The sequence below is a fragment of the Panulirus ornatus genome, chromosome 48, assembly GCF_036320965.1.
Source record: "Panulirus ornatus isolate Po-2019 chromosome 48, ASM3632096v1, whole genome shotgun sequence".
Classification (NCBI taxonomy): domain Eukaryota; kingdom Metazoa; phylum Arthropoda; class Malacostraca; order Decapoda; family Palinuridae; genus Panulirus; species Panulirus ornatus.
In genome coordinates this window covers 20,752,029-20,774,785 of record NC_092271.1, presented here as the reverse complement: position 1 = coordinate 20,774,785, position 22,757 = coordinate 20,752,029, and the positions used below count along the sequence as shown (strand labels likewise).

General features: G+C 48.9%; 1 protein-coding gene across 7 annotated transcripts in view; it reads right to left on the bottom strand.

The window, feature by feature from the left end:
- mAChR-A (muscarinic Acetylcholine Receptor, A-type) overlaps nucleotides 1-22,757 on the bottom strand; it is a 461,181-nt gene that overhangs the window by 213,404 nt on the left and 225,020 nt on the right. For all 7 annotated transcript variants that reach the window (XM_071690083.1, XM_071690085.1, XM_071690087.1 and 4 more), the window contains one exon: nucleotides 21,999-22,030. The gene's annotated coding sequence lies outside the window, so the exon portion shown is untranslated. The remainder of the gene's footprint in view (nucleotides 1-21,998; nucleotides 22,031-22,757) is intronic.

Below are 22,757 nucleotides of genomic sequence, written 5' to 3'. Positions count from 1 at the left end.
CCCCACCAAAAAAAATTTTAAGATAGAAAACGACGTCAGCGATTTTCTTTAACGATGCCTTCGGTCAGCCCCGAAATTTTTAACCCTTTGCAAAAGTTTTGGAATGGGGGAGGAGGGTGGACGGGGGAAACTTTCTTTTTCTTTCCCTTTTTTCCTTTATTATTTTCATCTCGCACCTACAGTTGCCCGAAGGAGAGAGAGAGAGAGAGAGAGAGAGAGAGAGAGAGAGAGAGAGAGAGAAGAGCTTCCAAGTGCAGACTCTCTCTCTCTCTCTCTCTCTCTCTCTCTCTCTCTCTCTCTCTCTCTCTCTCTCTCTCTCTCTCTCTCGCTGACGTGTGAAGTTTTAACTAAGGTCTTTTATAGAAGGAGGGAGTTGGGGGAAAGGGGGGTGAAGTTCTTCTCAAATGGCTTGATTTTCGCAAACTCCTCCTTCCCTCCCTCCCTCTCACTCGGCTGCGTGACGTAAGACGTTGCATTGAGCATACGCTGCTGGGTTTTCAGCCCACCCTCGCGTGAGGAGGAGGTGGAGGTAATGTTTGCACTCCCAGTGTGAGGGAGGGACTCGTGAGGAGGGAGGAACTGAGACATGGTCAGTTATGAGTTACAGTGCGATTGTGGATAAGTTTAGAAAAAAAAAAGAAAAGAAAGGGGAAAAATGTGAACTATTGAATGATTTTTATATTGACTACGAGAGATATTGAATGATTTTTAGTATAGACTAGAGACATTGATTTTTGTATAGACTAGAGACATTGATTTTTATGTAGACTATGAGACATATTGAATGATTTTTATATAGAGTAAGAGACATATTGAATGATTTTTATATAGACTAGAGACCTATTGAATGATTTTTATATAGACTAATAGACATATTGAATGATTTTTATATAGACTAAGAGACATATTGAATGATTTTTATATAGACTAAGAGACATATTGAATGATTTTTATATAGACTAAGAGACATATTGAATGATTTTTATATAGACTAAGAGACATATTGAATGATTTTTATATAGACTACGAGACATACTGAATGATTTTTATATAGACTAGAGACATACTGAATTATTTTTATATAGACTAGAGACATATTGAATGATTTTTATATAGAGTAAGAGACATGTTAAATGGCTTTTATATAGACGTAAGAGAGGTTTCCATATGGATCAATATTTGACTGATGAAGCACCGTTAGAGACTTATTGCCAACATGGTTCACCTTTGCCGGTGTTATGCCAGTACTGTATCATAATCCTCTGCCAATACCAGTCGTACATTTTTTTCTTTTTTTTTTTCCAGAGTTCATCGATAGCGAATGTGCGCGTCGTCGTATAACTCTTGTGGTGAAGCGCAAAGACTCGCTTCGTTATAGTAACGTGGTTTTTTAATGTCGGGAATGGATATCATTGTCACCCACTCTCGTTGCGGTCTTAGAATCTGTAAACGGAAACTTATGTTGGCTGATCAGAGAGAGAGAGAGAGAGAGAGAGAGAGAGAGAGAGAGAGAGAGAGAGAGAGAGAGAGAGAGACCGTTCTCCCTTTACCCAGCCCAACCCCTCCCCCCTCAAGAGTTGTTATATAGTTAGAATCCAGAGAGCAATCAAATTACGGACGAGCCCGGGGCTTCCTCCGCTCACGTTCGCCGTCCCATGGCCCCTCACGACGAAGCCCTTGGGACACCTCACAGTGTGTATATATATATAACAAGGACGGCAAAACACACGGGGAGTGGTAGCCGGAGCCTCGCTGCCGAAGACTTGATGGAAATAAGGGCTGTGACCCGGAGCTTATAGGAAGATGTGATTAATAGCTTAGAAAACGAGCGTGATGAAGGATCACCAGACCCATCATCTGTGACCCCTGCCACCGACGCTGGTCACATTTAAAGGTCACTTGGTTGTTAGAGTTGTGAGAGAAAATGTGGAAGAAATGTCAATGTGGATGATATTGGAGTTATGATGCCGCTGAGCGAACGGATCTGGTGGAAGAGGGGGAGTGAATGTGTGTATATGTCCCGTTCACTAGCAGCTTTGATGCCCTGGCCAAAAACGTTTGGCAGTCACTTCTTCGACGGTCAGTTGAAATATCAGTAATAAGTAATGATAGATCTTCGCCATAGCCATACCCATTGATTCCCTTAATCTCTGTATTAATATTTAATTCATTTTGAAAGAGCGGTACTTAGAAGGCATCTAGTTTGGTACCCTCGAATATGGTTAGAATCTTTTGAATACCATTGTTTGCTTTTTATCTCCCATTTTTTTTTACCCCAATCATTCTCTAAAAGTGTGAGAGTAAGAGTTTTATTTGAACCTCACCGTATATATATATGTGTACAGCTAATCTTTCCCCATGGTTATCATACAGTGGTTCCCCCCCTCCACACGTACAGAATATCACATAATACTCTCCCATTTCGATAATGAATATACCTTTTACTCCTCCTCTCGATCCGTCTCCTCTACTCTGACTCCCCCTTCCCCCTTTTGTCTCGCTCGAACACCACTGGGGACGCCTCGGTAAGAACAATTCCCAAAGCCGTGTTTCTCGAGACCCGACACTCAGAACGACAAACACCTCCTCCCTCCTCCTCTCTCCTCTCCCTCCTCTCCCTCCCTCCTCCCTCTTCTCCTCCCTCCTCCCTCCTTCCTCTCCTCCTCCTCCTCCTCCCCGTGGGTGGCTGCCATTGTATTTTACGGGGTTTTTCAATAATCCAGGACATTATAGGAAGAGCGGTACCCCCGATGCCACGTACAGAAAGATTTGCCTCAAGCAATATTCCTTTTCCGTGCACGCGTCTCTCTCTCTCTCTCTCTCTCTCTCTCTCTCTCTCTCTCTCTCTCTCTCTTTGCACACAGGAAGGCCGAGGTCTCGCTGGAGGGTGTAGTTCCCATAGGTTTCTTTGGGAATAGGTTGGTGTTGATTGCTTTGAAAGCGTGTCTCGTAGACAAGTTTGTCTTGCTGCCTCTGTGTTGTGTGCTGCCTCTGTGTTGTGTGCTGCCTCTGTGTTGTGTGCTGCCTCTGTGTTGTGTGCTGCCTCTGTGTTGTTTGCTGCCTCTGTGTTGTGTGCTGCCTCTGTGTTGTTTGCTGCCTCTGTGTTGTGTGCTGCCTCTGTGTTGTGTGCTGCCTCTGTGTTGTTTGGTGATTGAGACCTGCCGGCTGCCCGGGTCATTAATGGCGGTCGGTCTGTCTTTAAGCCACATCTGTCAATGAAAAGCATCTCCGACACATTTAAGGGTCAAGATGAACTTACCGTGTGTATTGGCCGTTCCTGCCAGAGTAGGTGTGTGTGTGTGTGTGTGTGTGTGTGTATATGTGTGATTCCTTTGCGACTCGGGTCTTCACTTGAACGACTGTGTTTGCCTGGTCTTCTGTTCCCATTTACAAAAAAAAAAGAGAAGTTGAAGTCTCTGTACAACAAGAGTGCGTTAAAGGAATTGCCTTAAAAAAAAAAAAAAAAGAGGAAACCCTGTCAGACGTTCCTACGAGCAACAGGTTTCTTGCTTCATTATCCACATGCGAGAGAATCCCCACACCTTTCCCCTTATGGCAGCTCCCTTTGACTGAAGCCATGGGGTGTATTTGTTGCATACAAAGCTGGGGCTTCACCTCCTACTATTCCGTCTTTGATTATGCGAATGATCGGCCACAGGGATATTATATCGCTTCGGTTCATATCGCTTCGGTTTATTTCTTATAGTCTTGAATGAGTCGAGACGGATTGAAAATGCTTCAGTCGGCTTCATATGTGGGTTTCGAACCGGGTGTCGGCATTGAGCGCTCGAGTCACGTAGGGTAAGCGTGTCATGTAAACACCCTACGACCAAGGAAGGAGAAAAGTGAGTGTTCCCGGTCTGCAAACATGGATGCGTTATCCACTGAGTCGCATGCGTCAGAGGAAGATGGGGCTGGATGTGCTCGAACACAGCCCCATGCACGAATACTCGTAGTCTCGTTGAGGGGTTGGGAGGGGTGGGGGAGGGGGGGTAAGCAAACGACCACACCATCAGTGTCTTTATCTTTCTCCGTTTACGTTGTCGTCTGGCGTTGTACATATCCTTTTCCTTACCGCCTTCATCTTCCTGTCTCTCTCTCTCTCTCTCTGCTTCACCTTCATCCTTGTGGACATCGTACAGGGCCCTCGTCTCCTTCCTCCTCCTTCCTTCCTTCCTCCTCCTCCTCAACTTTCCGTCAATAATGGGGCCTGCAGTTTGCATAAGACGTGGTGCCGCCACCGGTTCACTTTTAAAAGAGTTGTATTCGCCGGGAAATTTTTCCAATATTGAGCATATATTTTCCTAGAACAATTTGGCCCCCTCCTAGCGTTCTCCCCCTCCTGAATTTCCTGTTACTGTCGCTTCGTGTTTTGGGAAAACCTTTTTTTTTTATATTGTGTGTGTTTTCGTTGTCCCTGTGTTCTCTGGGAAACAGAAGGTCTTGTGGAATATGGCTCTGGGGTTTAAACTTGTGGGCAAGTCTCAAGATGTAACAGGACTGTTAACAGTTAAAGGAGTCAGAAGAGATCCTCCATGTCTGAGACGAGGGTTCCAGGCACCAGAGAGAAGCTTCCAGCCCCCCCAAAGTGAACCTCCAGCGGCGGAAAGTAAGCCTCCAGTGAGAGAAGGGAAACCTCCTTAACCCTCAGTCTAATTTTGTGTTTGAACCCCTTTATAGTTTCTTAGGTCCTCACGATGCAGCCAGTAAGGTATTGATGGTTGAAACGATAATGCGGCCCAAGGTTGGTAAGGGCGTGGGTGCTGGGATGAGTCAAGGGTTGGTGAGGGCGTGGGTGCTGGGATAAGTCGAGGGTTGGTGAGGGCGTGGGTGCTGGGATAAGTCAAGGGTTGGTGAGGGCGTGGGTGCTGGGTTAAGTCAAGGGTTGTTGAGGGCGTGGGTGCTGGGATAAGTCAAGGGTTGGTGAGGGCGTGGGTGCTGGGATAAGTCTAGGGTTGGTGAGGGCGTGGAAGCTGGGATGAATCAGGGTTGGTGAGGGCGTGGGTGCTGGGATGAATCAGGGTTGGTGAGGACGCAGGTGCTGGGATTCAGTCAGGGTTCGTAAGGGCTTGCGTCTTGGGATGACACTGGGTTGTTAAAGGCTTGGGTGTTGGGATGGGTGAGGATTAAAGGCCATGAGTGTGGACGGGTGTGGGGATGACTGGACGGGTGTGGGGATGAGTGTGGGTAGTGGCAATCGCCTAAGATGTGAGGGAGGGGGTGTGTGTGTTGGGGTTAGTAAGCAGGAGTGTGGTGGTGGGGTCGTGGGTATGGGCCGAGCTGGGGGGCGCAGGCAGGTACGTGCAGATGCATATGTTGGCACTCAAGATTATGCCGGCTGAAGGATCAACTCATCTCTCGTGCTGTAAACATTGGAGAACGTTTAAACAAACGACCAGTAGTGAGGACGGATCTTTATCCATCTTGATTCTAGAACGTTTAAACAAACGACCAGTAGTGAGGACGGATCTTTATCCATCTTGATTCTCGTTTTCACACATAAGATAAATGATTAACGAGGATCCGCCACACGTTCGTTTGATGGACGCTCGACATTTTCGCATACGGACGAAAACGCAGATGTTTCTGGGGGCCCCCCCTCTTCGTTCTCGTGATGGTCATCCTGTTTGTTCGCCCCAAGATGGAGCCTCCAGAGGTACACAGATTGAATTCCTCAGTGACCGCGGAGTCCCTGAGCCTCTTATATATATTCTTACGCCATTTTCATTCACCTTCTTTTCCACTTTCAGGGGGGAAGGAACGAGAGGGAGGCGGGAAGCCATCCTTCGAATAGCGGGGCAGAGAAGCCATTACTGAAAAAGGTCTCTTAAGGTATTGCTTTTAGGAGGACGTGCCCTTACGAATTTTAGGGTGGACATGAAGGATGAGGCACAAGGGAGTTAGGGTAATGAGAGGCGCTAGATGAGAGGAGGCACCAAATGAGGTTCTAAATGAGAGGCGCTAAATGAAGGGGGGCGGTAAGCGAGGGAAGCGGTAAATGAAAGGCTTTGAGTGAGAGCCTTTAAATGAGAGGTACTAGATGAGAGGTACTAGATGAGACGAACTAAATGAGAGGAACTAGATGAGAGGAACTAGATGAGAGGAACTAGATGAGAGGAACTAGATGAGAGGAACTAGATGAGACGAACTAGATGAGACGAACTAGATGAGACGAACTAGATGAAAGGAACTAGATGAGAGGAACTAAATGGAAGATGCTAAGTGAGTGAGGTTTCGAATGAGAGGTGCCTTGTGAGATGTGCCACATGAGAGGTGGGAAATGACGAACGCCAGTCCCACAAAGGGAATGCAGAAGTTAGTAGGCCGCCACCAACACGGCAAGTGCGACCTCTCGAGGCAGTTTGCGGTCGTGGAGGAGATGAGGAACACAAGAGGATAGTGTGGAGAGAACATAGGTAAGCCAGTATGTCACAGAAGAAGAAATGCAAAAGTAGACATCTTTTGTAGAGAGGTAAAGATGGCGTGATTCGCCTGCTACCAACGGGGTTATTCAAGCCAAAGCTCATTTTTTTTCGATGGATTTCTTGTGTTGGTCGAAACTACTCTCGTAGGAAAAATCATGCCATAGGTTAACAGGCCTATTAAAGAAAATATATCTTGACTCACTCGAAGGAAAACGATCGTCTCCGGATTAGAATCCATTTCTACGAGTGACATTCAGTTTGCTCTTGTCTCTCCGATTCTGTCTACACCTTCAGTGGGCTCATTCCACAGTTCTCGGTAGCCTGGGTTCGACCCCTCGGGCGCGCAACGGTAAAATTGTTTAGATTAGACCTAATACAATCTCGTCACAAGTAGCTGTGTCACCGTCAAGCGGGTTTTCTTTAGAATTCAGGCTCGTAGCTCCTGGAAAGGGAGTCTCTCCCTCTTCTGCACTGCTATGTTGAAACCTTCCATTACAATCGAACTGCATTTCTTGCAGATTTTTTTCTTTTCTTTTTTTTTTTTTTGCAGATTGGTGTAAATCTCACGAAGATTATTCATAACTTCTGTAGTATTAGATTCCAATGTTGTCCACATTCACTTTCAATTTTTTTTTTTCAACATGAGAATAAGATTGGCTTTGACGAAGAGCAAGACACTACCACATCTATGTTCTTCGTCACTTTGAATTAAGGGTATCCTAGAACTGCATTACAAGTCTCCATTTCTATGCCTTGCTAAAGAGTCTGGGATCCCAATCGTGGATCTTATTTTGTCATTGCATATTTGGCAAGGAACTATCGGTTTCCATATCTAGCCAAGTATGAGGCGAGAGAGAGGGACCGAGTCTATTGTGGGATGTGAGGCCAGGGGTCTGCATGGGATAAGTCTGGTGCGGGAAGGAAGCTCCACGCTTGTTTGTGTGTGTGTGTGTGTGTGTGTGTGTGTGTAGATCAATAACTCAGCGTTACGATAAGGGTTATATCTTATCTTGATTATATCGACTGTTATCCTACGCCACCATGAGTATATCTCGCCCATAATGGACGTGGTAGACAGCGAGATATCCGGCTAATCAACAGTAACTCAAGTTTTATTGTAGAGATGAGCGTTAAGTTTCCAGCGTGAGAAAAGAGCTACATCGAGGCATGGGTCTGCCTCCATGGATGGTCGAATTCAGTGCCGACGTATGAGGGCCATTGGAGTATCTGAAGTCATTTGTATGCTAAGGTGGGGTGGGGGGTGTCGAGTGCCTTGATCGACTGCAGGGAGGCTGGGGTGAATATTTGCGATCGACTCTGCGAGGGATAAGAATTAGAGTGTCGACTGCACTGATCGATTATAAGATGGATGGTGGGGACTGCTGACGGTCGAGTATGGTGATCGACTTTAGGGAGTGTCAAGTTTTTGTGATTGTTAAAGGATGGGGACTAAATGTCGGAGTCTCATGGTTCACTGTTAGGGTAGGGGACCAGCTGCTGAGAGTCGTGATCGACTGTGATCGAATGCCCTTATCGAGCGTGAGAGGTTGGGGATTTACGCCACCATCTGTGCCAGTCAGAACACTTGCCCACTGACCGCCTCCGTAACCCGTGCGTTTTTGTGCCTCCTCAGCCTTAGATGAATGTTGCGTGCCCATCATCTCACGTGCCCATCCTCTTACGTGCCCATCATCGTACGTGCCCATCACCGTACGTGCCCATCACCGTACGTGCCCATCACCGTACGTGCATATCATCGTGCGTGCCCATCCTCGTACGTGCCCATCCTCGTATTTGCCTATCATCATACGTCCCCATCATCGTACGTACCCGTCATCTTACGTGCTCATCTCCGTACGTGCCCATCACCGTACGTGCCTACGGCAGTAGGCAGTTCCTTTAAGACTTTTCATTTCCACTGACTCTCTCTCTCTCTCTCTCTCTCTCTCTCTCTCTCTCTCTCTCTCTCTCTCTCTCTCTCTCTCTGTTCACAGATCCGGAATTTCTGGCGCGTCTCCGACGTCTTTTGTCTCGCTGTCAAACTTGACACCCTTTCTCTCTCTTCCCCCCCTCCCCCCCCCCCCCTCTCTCTCTCTCTCTCTCTCTCTCTCTCTCTCTCTCTCTCTCTCTCTCTCTCTCTCTCTCTCTCCCTCCCTCCCTCCCTCCCTCCCTCCCTCCCCCTCCCCCTCCCTCCCCATGTCCTACACTCTTCATTTTTCCCTCTATTCTCGTCCTCTTCACGCACTTCCCGGAACCTCTGATATCTGGACTGTACAGAGGGAGGAGCGGCGCTCAGTGATGATGAAACCAGTGTCATCCCGATGTATTGTTTACAATGAAATCCGGACGTAACTGTATATTTGTATGTATATATATATATATTCCCCCCCCCACAGTGTAACCAGGATGTATCGTCCTGCTCACGGTGTCAGCGATCAACGTTCCAGTTGGATTATATGAAGGATGAAAACAAAACAAAAAAAGAGACAGCAACTCTGTACCCTGTTGCGTATCCTTGATGCCGACGGTGAAAACGTATCCTTCTGTAGGTCGTTAAAACACTTCATTACTTAGCGAATCCAGGACAACCCGGATGTAAAGATGCCAGGCTGGAGGAGGTAGGGAGGTAATTACCTCGAGTGCTCCTAATTATATATTCTCTCTCTCTCTCTCTCTCTCTCTCTCTCTCTCTCTCTCTCTCTCTCTCTCTCGTTTGGATCATGGGTCCCGGAATGTGCCCCAGGGTTGGATGGGTTAGGTGGCGTGCCCTCCCAAGGTTACGTGCGCCGTGTATCCATCATCTGTCCGACCAGCCCTGAGGATAAGGACGTAGGGCTAGGGTGTGTCTGTGTGACCCGGTTGCTCCGATCGAGGCTCGACCCTCAGCTCCAGGAGTCTCATGTGTCTGGGGCCACATTCACCTGGAGCCCACCAGGTCTCCTTGAAGCCTCGTTCATCTACAGCCTCATCTCTAAGTGGAGCCGCCTCACCCACCTGGAGTCTCATCTACCTGGAGCTCCGTCCATCTGAAGCCTCGTCCACCTGAAGCCTCGTCCACCTGAAGCCTCGTCCACCTGAAGCCTCGTCCACCTGAAGCCTCGTCCACTTGAAGCCTCGTCCACCTGAAGCCTCGTCCACCTGAAGCCTCGTCCACCTGAAGCCTCGTCCACTTGAAGAGCCATCCACCTGAAGCCTCCTCCACCTGAAGCCTCGTTCACCTGAAGTCTCGTCCACTTGAAGCCCCGTTCACCTGAAGCCTCCTCCACCTGAAGCCCCGTCCACCTGAAGCCTCGTCCACCTGAAGCCCCATCTACCTGAAGCCTCTTCTACCTGAAGCCTCGCCCAGCTGAAGCCCTGTGGGATATCTGGTAAAAGCACAGCAGGTCCTGGTGTAAGTACAGCTTCGTGCACCAACAAGCTTTGTAATCCAGGGAACTTGTGGTTCTAATCCAGGTAGTTCCTTGTAATCCCTAATCAAGGGGGATTACTCCATGAATCTGGTAGAGTGTAGGCTTCAAGCCTAAAAGTACCCTTTGCTGAATTTGTGTGGCGGTTTGTAGACGTTGGGGCTGATGAAGTGTCTGGGTGGCTTGGTGGAGGAAGATGTAGAGCCTGGTGGAGGATCTGGGTGGAAGTGTGGCCTCGGTGGAAGATTGAAAACTCGGCGGATGATGTGGAGCCTGGTGGTTGAAGAGGTGGAGCCTGGTGGAGGATCTGGGTGGAAGTTCGACCTTGGTGGAAGGTTTAATGCCCGGTGGATGATGTGACGCCATGTGGAAGAAGTGGAGTCTCGTGAACGGGTCGCTCGATGGATGTTAAACCTAGTGGAGCTGAGAAGTGGTGGAGCATGAATGAAGTGGTCGTGGATCCTATATTTATGGACGCGGGTGTGGTGGAGAGAGAGAGAGAGAGAGAGAGAGAGAGAGAGAGAGAGAGAGAGAGAGAGAGAGAGAGAGAGATCCTCCCCCATGCAGATCGCGCGTGTGGAGGAGCATGGAACCTGCGCGTGGACGTGAGCCTGCTGTGGCATCCTGGTGGATGGAGGGAGCCTGTCGCGAAGACGTGGGAGGAGAGAGAGCGTCTTTCTCTGCTGCTGTGGAGCCTGGCGAACCAACACTGCTCTGGAGCCTAGCGAACCAACGCTGCTCTGGAGCTTGGCGAACCAACGCTGCTCTGGAGCCTAGCGAACCGACGCTGCTCTGGAGCCTGGCGACCCGACGCTGCTCTGGAGCTTGGCGAACCAACGCTGCTCTGGAGCTTGGCAAACCGACGCTGCTGTGGAGCCTGGCGAACCAACGCTGCTCTGGAGCCTAGCGAACCGACGCTGCTCTGGAGCCTGGCGAACCGACGCTGCTCTGGAGCCTAGCGAACCGACGCTGCTCTGGAGCCTGGCGAACCAACGCTGCTGTGGAGCCTGGTGAACCAACGCTGCTCTGGGAGCTTGGCGAACCGACGCTGCTGTGGGGCCTGGCGAACCAATGTGACGCGGAGCCTCTCGCCCGACCCCTCCCTATATACATGGTGGCTGCTCATATTTCATCAATGGCATTATTGATAAACTGCCGGCCCCGGAAAAGAGATTGAGGGGGGCTTGGAGGGGGGGGAGGCGGCGTCTGTTATGGCAATAGTGCTTTAGGTCGGCGGTGGGTGGGGAGGAGGAGGGGATGGGGGAAGGGAGGGAGGGTAGAGGAGGGAAGCCTGAGTATAATAATGGTAAGGGGAGGTAAGGAGGAGGGGACATGGGGAGATTAAGGGGAGGTAAAAGGGACGTGGGACCTGGAAGGTGAAGGAGGTAAGCTGATGGAGGCAGAATGAGGGAAAAAGGAAGTAGGGAGGGATGAAAACATGAATGAAGGGAAGGAAGCGGATGGAAGGAGGGGAAAAGATAAGAACACAGACGGAACTGGATGAGAAACGGATACGTACGTAGGACAGTGAGGTACGGACACGTACATAGTGCAGGGCGAGGTAAGGACATGAACATAGGACAGGATGAGGTAAGGACACGTACATAGGACGGGACGAGGTAAAGACACGTACATAGGAGACGGCGAGGTAAGGACGCAGCTTGAAAGACGTGTCGCACCATCGCACCGTCGTCTTGAAAGAATGGTCGTACCGTCGTCCTCAATGATGGTCGTACCGTCGTCCTCAATGATGGTCGTACCGTCGTCCTCAATGATGGTCGTACCGTCGTCCTCAATCATGATCGCACCCTCGTTCTGAAGAATGGTCGTACCGTCGTGCCCAAGGAACGTAAAACCTCACGTCCGTGTTCTCATCATTTTGACTCCCCTTCCGCCTTCTTCTTCCGGGACGTACTGGCCCAAGGATCATTAATTCTAATTTCCGGACCTGAAACGTTTTTTTTCTTTTTTCTTTGAAGATTAAATCCGCTTCAGATGCAAGACAGACGAGAGTGACATTTGCCCTTGCGCGCCATTATGTCGGAACTCCCGGCAAGTTAACATTTTACTTCGGCCCTTATTCGAGGATCTGCCCCGAAAAAATGGTGGACGCGATGCATCGCCTAACGAAGCAAGAGACCTTCTCATTTATTCTCCTGTTAATTATTAAGCCTTAGTCATTATGCATACGCGATGTCGTAGGAGTTATAAAGCGCTGGGTGCAAGAGGATCTCACAGCGGGTCTGTGAGGAGGAGGAGGAGGAGGAGGAGCAGCGGCCGCATCCGTGGAGGCGGAGGTGTGGTATAGTGACCCGAGGAGGAGGAGAGGAGGAGGAGGAGGAGGAGGAGGAGGAGGAGGAGGAGCGGCCGCATCCGTGGAGGCGGAGGTGTGGTATAGTGACCCCAGCAGGAGAGACAGAGAGAGAGAGAGAGAGAGAGAGAGAGAGAGAGAGAGAGAGAGAGAGAGAGTCTACCCCAGGACGCACCTTGCTGCACTTGACCATCCCTGGCGCGTCTCCAATATGCTCGAACTTTTGATTCTCATTTTCGACCGCCACCACCAGACACGTTGGTTTTGATCGTTATATTGATGGTTTTCTTGCATTTAGTGTTTTGGATAGGGTAGTTAGTGCCATCTGTTAGTGCTTTGGGAAGGGTAGTTAGTGCCATCTGTATTTCAACCGCAGCTGTGAGACTTGACGTTAGTTCTCAAACTGGACGACGGTTCTCCTTGGGAAGGGAAGACGCGAGAGAGAGAGAGAGAGAGAGAGAGAGAGAGAGAGAGAGAGAGAGAGAGAGAGAGTAGATGATTGTTGCCACGTCATTGTTTTTCATCTCTGAATCAATGAGCTGTGTGGTATATGCTTGCTTGATGAGCGAGTGGTATACGAGGCGCATCTTACAAGTTATCTGCTCAAGTAAAGCTTAACGTGATGGCCATCCAGCCAGTTTCATGTCCCCGGGCTACATATTCTACCATGAGTTCACATCTTACCTGATCATACCTTGCCATAGAACAAAAGACGAACGAAGATTGGAAGAAGAAGTAAGTAAGTACAGAGTTGGTTTGTTGTTTCACCTCCAGGCCCATCGAATGTCAGGGGTCGTCAAAAGACCATGATCGTCCTATTGTTATCTTGAACACCTTCTTCAGGTGTTCCAATCACTTTACAGCCATAAACACTCTCGTAACATATCATGCCCTTTGCACTGGAGGACTGAGGAGAATCTCGATGCTCCTCTGTTTCCGCGTTGGGATGTGGGTGGGGTTTGCTGAGGAGTACGAGTACAGCAGATGGGGTTGGATGGGGGTCTCGATTCTCCTTACGTCCGTCCGTCTGGTAGGACATTCCCCAACTCTGTTCTGTCCCCTGATGCTAACAACCAGCCAGCCCCAGCGCCGCTAACCCTCGACGCACGATGCAAAATGACCTCTCATTAACTCCCTAATTAGACTTAAAGATCAACTTCAGAGAGAGAGAAAGGAAAGACAAATTTGCTCGTGCAGACGGGAAGCGCGGAGAACCAGGGAACTGGGGATTAATGTAAGTCTCTCTCGACTGTTTGACTGACTGGAGGGACGAGTTGTGAGGGGTTGGATCTTTCCTGACTGTTGACTGGAATGGTGGAGTCTGAAACCCCCCCTTCCAGAGTTCGAGACGTTTGGAGAGGTTTTTCTTGGAGGGCTCTTGAGTGTCAAGAAGAAGGAGAAGGAAAAGGAGACGAAAAGAAGAAGAAGAAGAAGAAGAAATTATCAGATAAAGAGAAGGAAAAGGGGAAGAGGAATAGATTCTCGGGCTCAGTCAAAGGGAATTTTATTGTCAGTCCATCAAGTGAACCGTACCCTTGCCTCACCCTGGCCATATATACACACGTACGAGTCCTGCAGACGCCATGAATGAACAGGTATCGACCCAGAAGATTCCGCGCCAAGTTTCCGGACCACGACCCTCTCATTCGAACCCGCGGGACGTGGGCCAAAGCAGTAAACGCCGCCTTTGTAGTATTTAGGGAAGTGTTGGTACCCGTGGCCCCCAGTGTGTTTACAAGACGTGGCACTAACCCTTCCCCCCTGGCACTGGGCGGCAGTGTGCCTCGCTGTAAACAGCGACGCCTTAAACCAACTGGAGTCATACAAACACTTCACACGAAGCACATTCTCCTCGGATGCGCTGGCTAAGGTCGTCGCCAGCCAGCCCTCTGAACTCACGACGTTACATCACTCGACACCTAATCGCTGATGAATTCCCCGAAATGAAGATATGATAAAGTGACACATCCAAGCACTGTTTAGGTTCGTCAAAGCTACCCAGATAAAGACTTCTGGTGTCGACAGAATAATCATAGCGTGGAAAAGCGATCCGTTTCACTGTCTTTTCCGTCACCTCACGATACTGCATGGTTTATGGATGGATGAGGGGATTGCCATACGCCTGTAATCTTGCAAAGCATAGCTATAGATTACAGTAAAGGTATATGGTTAATCATGAGCATCACCCGTTTTCTGCATAGTGCTCTTCTTTTCTGTTTCTTCTTCGTCTTCTTCTTCAAAGGTGTACACATTATAAACTTTCGAGGACACACCCTGTATCTTTTGATCTCGAAGGCCTTTGTCCACTTTGTTGGTGAAGTTGCAGATGTATGAAGTTCAGTAGAATGCATGTTCTGCTGTGCGCAGCTGTAATGAACTCAATTCTCTAGAGTACATAATGAGCCTTTTTTGATTTAAGTTTGTTGTGTGCAGCTGGTATGTGCTAAATTTGATGCCGTACAGAAGCTTGCCAGGCACCGACCCGACTATCGCAGCTGTACATTGTACCCAAGAATGCAAACACCTGATACCTAGGATTTTCTGGACCTAGACTCCTCTGATATCTAAGATGAGGACATGTGTAGGATGTGTATAAGGACATATGTCTATGAATTAGTCTGGTGTGTTTTGAGGTAATCTGGTGTCTTGTGATGTGGTCTGTTGTCTGATGATGTGTTCTGCTGTCTTATGATGTGCTCTGCTGTCTTTTGATGTGGTCTGCTCTACAATGATGTGGTCTGGTGTCTTATAATGTGGTCTGCTCTACTATGATGTGATCTGCTGTTTCATGATTTGGTCTGGTATCTTCTAATGTCTTATGGTTTATTCTGATGACTTTAGGATGTGGTTTTGACGTCGCAGTAGGCAAAGGTTCACCGTCTTGTCTCACACTGGGCTCATCATTCCTGGAGGTTGTAGGATGTGTTAGGGAGGGAGGGAGGTATTTCCACACCTCCGGTAGACTGGTCCTCGGTTGATCAAGCGACACACCGCCTCAACTTCCTAATTACCAAAGTTTAAAGCCAGGCTGGACGAGCCGTCGAGTTAGACGTGTTGACTTACTAATGAGGTGGTGAGGCGACTTCCCAAGACACGGGATGAGGATGACAATTAACACCGCGAAGTCCAGGACGTGGCCGGCAGGCAGCAGGTAGTGAGCGTGAGGGACACCAGCCGCCCGCCCGCCCCTTCGTGCCGCCCCCGACGTTCTGGTGAGGACGGTACCCAGGCATCGCTTGCGATTTGTCCCTTCGAGTCGCACAGTTCGACGTCGCCAAACTGTTCCCTTCCGTGTCGTAGTGAAGCCTTAGTTAAGACCTAACTAACGTAGCTGGCTTTTGTGGGTCTCCTCCTCCTCCTCCTCTCCCCCTCGCGTCGTTCTCAGGCTCTGGGGTAACCCCTGACGTAGGCTTCGCCAGCAGGGCCTATGTACTGTGTCTCTGTTTTTTAGCCCGCAGGCTTTTCTTACGATCTGGCTCCCTCTAGGTGTAGGTTGTGCTCCGCCTGGTGGCTCTTGGAGGCGTGTCGCACCGGGAGTGGTCCACCTCATCTTCAGGACCAGGCTATAACGTCTCTCTCAGCTCTCTGACCAGGATAGAACGTCTCTCTCAGCTCCCTGACCAGGATAGAACGTCTCTCTCAGCTCCCTGACCAGGATATATTGTCTCTCTCAGCTCCCTGACCAGGATAGAACGTCTCTCTCAGCTCCCTGACCAGGATATATTGTCTCTCTCAGCTCCCTGACAAGGATAGAACGTCTCTCTCAGCTCCCTGACCAGGATATATTGTCTCTCTCAGCTCCCTGACCAGGATAGAACGTCTCTCCCAGCTCCATGACCAGGATAGAACGTCTCTCTCAGCTCCCTGACCAGGATATAACGTCTCTCTCTCTCTCTCTCATCTTAAGGACCGGTATATAACGTCCTCTTCAGCGTCGTGACCAGGGTATTACGTCCTCCACCCCAGAACTAGAAACATGACACGTCCCTCAACGCTAGACCCAGGTCATAGCAAGTCCCCCTCACCAGGGCTCGGGCCAGCTCACTGGGTGTACCTAATCCCCCAAGGGTTGCCGTACCGTCGTCAGCTGTGCCAACCAGCCCCTTCCCCCTCCATCCCCACAAGAGGCTGTCATCTCTCGATGGTGAGCCAATTTATAACGGCATGGAGGAAACCCAGACTGTGCAATATTGGCACAGATCGACGCTCTCTCTCTCTCTCTCTCTCTCTCTCTCTCTCTCTCTCTCTCTCTCTCAAATTGACGGCTCAGCAGACCTTTATGTAACCCAGGGAAGGAGACGAATCGCCCCTCATCCTCACACGCTTTCTTCAAAGTCATTAAGGGAGGAATTCTTTAGAGTCATCACGTCGAAGGAAAAGGGACAGGTACTCATGTTCCTCCGCCCCGCTGGAAAGCTGACGGTACGTGACTGGAAGGGGCGGGAATCCCTCCTTTCCCATCCCCCTCCTTTCCGTTCCCCCCCTCCCATCCCCAGTTCCCATCCCCCTGCGAGAGAAAAATAAGGCCGCACGTCGTATGTGCCGTAATTCTGCCCTCCAGTTTTCAACCATGCGGCCCATTGGCCTCCCGTCTGACACACGAGGATGAAGACGCTCCGTTAAGCGACACTTGTAAGAACTTACACCGTGGTGCTGCAATCACGTTAACTACGAAGATATTATGATTCTTTTTCAATAATTCTGCGTTTGTGGCATTCTTATGTCGATGACACCGCTATGCGATGAGTTAATTGTTAAATAAGCTAACCTGTCCCGTCAAAAACTAGAGATGCCTTGTCCACAGTGAAGGGGGGAGGGAAACGTTTATTCCCAGAGGTTGAAAACGTTAGTTTCCTCTCCCAGTCCTGGGGGAGTTAACTGAGCGAAGCAACGACCCTGTTGGGTGGGACATTACCCAAGGCAGATGAGAGGGAGCTGACGAGTTATGGACGAACGTGATGTGGTGAGGAGATGCGACGGGTGATCTCAGGTTTCCTCCACACCCCTCACCCTTCCCTCACACTCCTCACGATTCCCTACCTCCCCACACTACACTCGACCCCCTTCCCCCACACCCCTCGTACTTCACGTGACGCGTATGTGTATAATCTGAGCTGTCGACAAGTTGGATATGGAAGAAAAAGAGAGAACGAAAATACCAAAAGATACCCCTGTTGTGGGGGCTGGCTTGCAGCGCGAGATCGCTCAGGTCTTCGTCAGGAGAGTAGAGGGAAGACTGCCGGATGGTTAAGCTCAGACGCCCTCGAAGGCACACGTCATAGGTATGAGAGGAAGTTCAGATGGTGAGCAGTGATCACTGGGTGAGAGTTACTGGTTTAACGCCACTCTTTGCGCCGCCTTCGACTCGAGCCAGTCCATTGTCTGTATAAACGTGTTTTTATTGACTTTACGTCTGCTAAGCTGTACTCTACGTATACTTAGGTGTGCTTATAGTTTACCCATCAAATCCCCGCATGTGGAGAGAGAGAGAGAGAGAGAGAGAGAGAGAGAGAGAGAGAGAGAGAGAGAGAGAGAGAGAGAGTATTTAAGAACGGAGATCCCAGGGTCGTTTGCAGTGTTCCGGGTCAGGTCAGATCGTGCTCGAAACCCGGAGGTGGAGCGCTCGAACTCATGAACTGAACCGTGAATCATATACACGAGACTGTCGTGGAGGAGTTGGCGAGGTAGACGGACGACCAGGGTGAGGTAGACGGACGACCAAGGTGAGGTAGACGGACGCCTCGGGTGAGGTAGACATACGACCCGTCACACGAAGAGGCATCGTGTCCCCTTCCCCGTCTAATTAGCGCCTCTCGCCTCACCATCAAGTAATGGCACTCATTACCCTGCTCGTAAATGAGAGTCATATATTACCACTAACTTTGATGGTGTGATTTTCTTTAGTCCTTGTTCGCTCTGTCCCTTCATTTTCTAATATCAAAAACTACTATGCCCCTGTATCCGTTTACCTTTCCCGTATATATATATATATATATATATATATATATATATATATATATATATATATATATATATATATATTCCTTTATCATATTTGATCGCCGTTTCCCCTGTCAACGAGGAAGCGCCAGGAAACAGACGAAGAATGGCCCATCCACTCATATACACACACATGTATACATAAATTCCCATACACACACATATACATACATATATATATGTCAACATATACACATTTACATACATATACATACGCATACACAAACATATACATATATTCTTCCTTATGATTATTGAACGATGTAATTACATTAGGTTTGTGCATCCTCATTTCTGAGAATGCACACATTGTGTGTGTGTGTGTGTGTGTGTGTGTGTGTGTGTGTGTGTGTGTGTGTGTCGCGCTTAATGAAACATGTGTCCCCCAGCAGGCCCTCAGACCTCGATACAGATGCTGGGTTAAAAGCTTTTTCTCATTAGAAATGTACCGGCGGGATTCTCTCTCTCTCTCTCTCTCTCTCTCTCTCTCTCTCTCTCTCTCTCTCTCTCTCTCTCTCTCTCTCTCTCTCTCTCTCTCTCCATTGTACATCGTTTTCATTATTGATAAAACTCCCAGAGAAACCTTCCACCCCCTGTGACAGGGGTGGGGGGTGGGAATTCCTGCGGATTCAAGGCTGCGCTACAATCAGTAGCAGAGTAATAGAAAAGGATGTGCACCTCTAGAGTGAGCAATTTTTCAAGGTGATACAACCTGGCCGAAGGTATATTTTTCACTAGGCGTGACCACAAGGAGGGTGGAGTCCGGTAACGCCAGGCATACACACATACAAACACACATGGAGGCACAGCGACTTGTTAAACTGTTACTGTTGTATGTATGTATGTATGTATGTATGTATGTATGTATGTATGTATGTATGTTGTGCGTTATTGGTGTCCCCTTTCAGAAAAGTGCTAAGGCCGTGTGTGTGTGTGTGTGTGTGTGTGTGTTGTGTGTGTTTGTGTGTGTGTGTAAGCAGCACATTTCTACATAGTAAGACAACTTTAATTAAAGGATAGAATTTACTCTGTTTGAAATTCCCCGTTTTCTGTGGCCGCTGAGCCGGACGGGGGACTCTTCCATTGTGTGTAGTCTCAACTCTCTCTCTCTCTCTCTCTCTCTCTCTCTCTCTCTCTCTCTCTCTCTCTCTCTCTCTCTCTCTCTCTCGTAAATAGTGTCAGTTATCATAAAAAAAAGTAATTTAGAAGCAGAGCAAGACATGTATTTAAACGATTTCCTTTACAGCAATCACTCAAGGGGGTTTCGAAGCCCTCAAGAACTCGATGGTGCGACCCCCTTGGATCATTAATGCCCTGTCCTTTGACCTGACCCGTAAAGAAGAGTGAGGGGTGACCTGCTCACATCCTTTAAGGTGTTGAAAAGAAGACAAGATCGAGGGCGTGGACACTCACTAGTCCTTCTGCAGGTGTAACGCTAGACCAACCGGAGGACGTGAGTTGAAATTAAGAAAGAAATTTGGTTAAAAAGATAAAAGATGCGAGGAAGAAATATGATTTGGTGGTACATAAGAGTAGCGGGGGATTGGAATAGAATGACTGACGATGTGGCTAATGCCTGCAGCACACAGAAGGTGTATGGTAGTAGAGAATGGTCAATAGATATGGCGCCTCGAATGCAGGACTCCCTCCCCATACGATACAAATGACACACACACACACACACACACACGGAGGCCATGCTTTTCCGTGGTGGCTGTCAGACGTGTTGCACAGCCACATCCCACGGAAGCACTTTACTGAGGGAAGCTCTTGTCTCTCTCTCTCTCTCTCTCTCTCTCTCTCTCTCTCTCTCTCTCTCTCTCTCTCTCTCTCTCTCCGTGTGAGTGGCGAGAGTCCGTTTCAGTGGGTCAGGTCGTTGGATCTGTCTGGTAATGGTAACCACCTGGTGATGTCAACCATCTGGTTATGGTAACCACCTGGTTATGGTAACCACCTGGTAATGGTATCCACCTGGTCATGGTAACTGCCTGGTCATGGTAACTGCCTCCTCTCTACTGGGCGACGGTGAGTATTCACGCCGGCTGAAGGATTTGGTTCATGTCGTGGCGGGACGCCTCGACTTCGAATTTCAGGATCTTGGGATGCATCATGTACATCGGGAGCCTGTAACCACACGACTCCTGTAACCACACGACTCCTGTAACCGCACGACTCCTATAAGCGACTCTTACGGCTACAGTACAAGTGACGGTGCGAGTTGTGAAATTACATCGACTCTCGTCCGTCTGTAGGGTTGACGGATCGGCTGAACTATGGTTTGATGACAGAAGGAGAGAGGAAGATCTCGTTATCTTCGATGAATAGGCCAAGTTGACTGACTTAAGGAGGGGGTTTTCACCCGCAGTGAAAGACCTGAGAGGTGGAAACATATCCTTGTATTTCTTAGCAGGAAAATAACCCCTCCAACCCGCCCAACCCCCACCCCACCCTCAGCCAGAGCAGAGCGAGCGCCAGTAGTGTGAAACACCGAGATCTGACCCTTGCTGGGAAGAGAGAGAGAGAGAGAGAGAGAGAGAGAGAGAGAGAGAGAGAGAGAGAGAGAGAGAGAGAGAGAGAGAGCTTCTCTTAAACCCCATCATCCCTCTGCAGGAGGAGGAGCCACTCTGCTCCCTCCACCCACCGAGCCTTACGAGGGATGCATCCTTTCCTGCTGTAGGAGGAGTGTTTTCTTCGCCGTCCTCGCTCCCTCCTCCCACTCCCTTAGCTTTTACTGGAGGCATAGCTCATCCTTCTGCAGGAGGAAGAGGAGGAGGAGCCACTCATATCGTTGTCCCCTTTGCTAGGGCGGCACTCCCTCTTGTGCTTGGGCTTGCTACCCTAATTTCTTATCTTGCCTACACTTGGCTAATGGTCTTTCTTCCCTTCTTCCTTCCTTACTGCCCACTGCCCTCCCTGTCTCCTGCCCATTCTCAGGTTCTCTATGTCCTTGCCCGCCTATCCTGCCCTTTGGTTCTGACGGTACACCACGATCTTCGTGACTGGTGTACCTGCCTCATGAGGTACACGAGTACCAACCTTGTTACCGTGGTTGTGAGGCCGTCGCACCACCAGTCACCTCCAATGGTATAGACGCTCTCACTCTCCCCGCACTGGATAGAGGAGGCTTCCCTCTATCTCTGTACTGTCTAGAGGAGGCTTCTCTCTATCTCTGTACTCTCTAGAGGTTGTGTCCTATCTATCCACGTACTGGCTAGAGGAGGCTTCTCTCTATCTCTATCCTGTCTAGAGGTGGTTTCCTATCTATCCACGTACTGGCTAGAAGAGGCTTCTCTCTATCTCTATCCTGTCTAGAGGTGGTTTCCTATCTATCCACGTACTGGCTAGAAGAGGCTTCTCTCTATCTCTGTCCTGTCTGGAGGTGGTTCCCTATCTATCCACGTACTGGCTAGAGGAGGCTTCTTTCTGTCTCTGTACTGGTTAGAGGAGGTTTCCTCTCCGTCCACCTACTGGCTAGAGAAGGCTTCCCTCCGTCCCTGCACTGGCCAGTCGAGGCTTTCTTCAATCTCAGGATTGTCTATCCCTCTACTGGCTGGGAGAGCCTTCCTTCTGTCCCTATACTGACTAGAATAGCCTTCCTTCTATCTCTCTGTCTCTCCCTCTACTAGCCGCAAGAGGCTTCCTTCTATCTATCCGTTTAATCTATCTCTCTCATGGAGGACGGGTTGTGAAACTGCTGGGGGAGTATAAGATTGGATAGATAACCCACAGTGTGCGAATCCCATTCCCAACGCTTCGTCAGTCAACACCGCCTCTTATCTGGCTTTTATAGACGGATGATGATAACCAGTTTCAGCAGTGGAAGCAGTCACGCTTGGTCTTTACCGTCTTACTTACCTTGAACCAGCTTCCCCAGGCTCCTGTTTTTCCTGGAAGAGACAAAAGGAAATACATTAGAACAATTCTCATGACAAAGTGATGACGTCTTAAGGAAAAAACACCAAAGAATTATTGTGATGAATGATTTTACTGTGTGGTACCTTTGTTTATTTTTGTTGTGCTCCTACGACGCCGTATATCCTAATAGAACCATTATATTTCCTTGGGACTCCAACCGTATATGTGTGTGTGTGTGTGTGTGTGTCCACTACACACATCCGTTTCACTATTATTCATATCTATATACGATTATTCATAATGATGTCGACTGATTCATAATGTGTCACCATCGCGCGACCGGCACTGGTAATATCGAAACGCTCTGTAGAAATATCCTCAGACGTGGAATGAAAGAGAATTCACTCTTGCAAGACCATCAGGTGGATGTATTGCCATGACACAGAGCGCCATACGGAACGCCCCTGTACCAAGACTCTTATGATTCAAGACTTGCCGCTTGGAACAGCAGGTGAACTTCCTATCAAATGCTAAGATCAAAAAAGGGGAAAGATATGAGGTTGACCCCCGGTAGTCGATAGGCCTAAGAGTTCAATTGACCGAACGCAAATTATTGGGTCGCCGTCTCCGTTGGTTTATGAAGTTACCAGATAATTGAAATTTGGGTAACAGAGGGCAATATTGCGTGGTCGGCAGCTGGTGCCGATATGTAGGTCCTATTACGATATTGTGAGTATAACGAGAAGCAGTCGAGCTCAA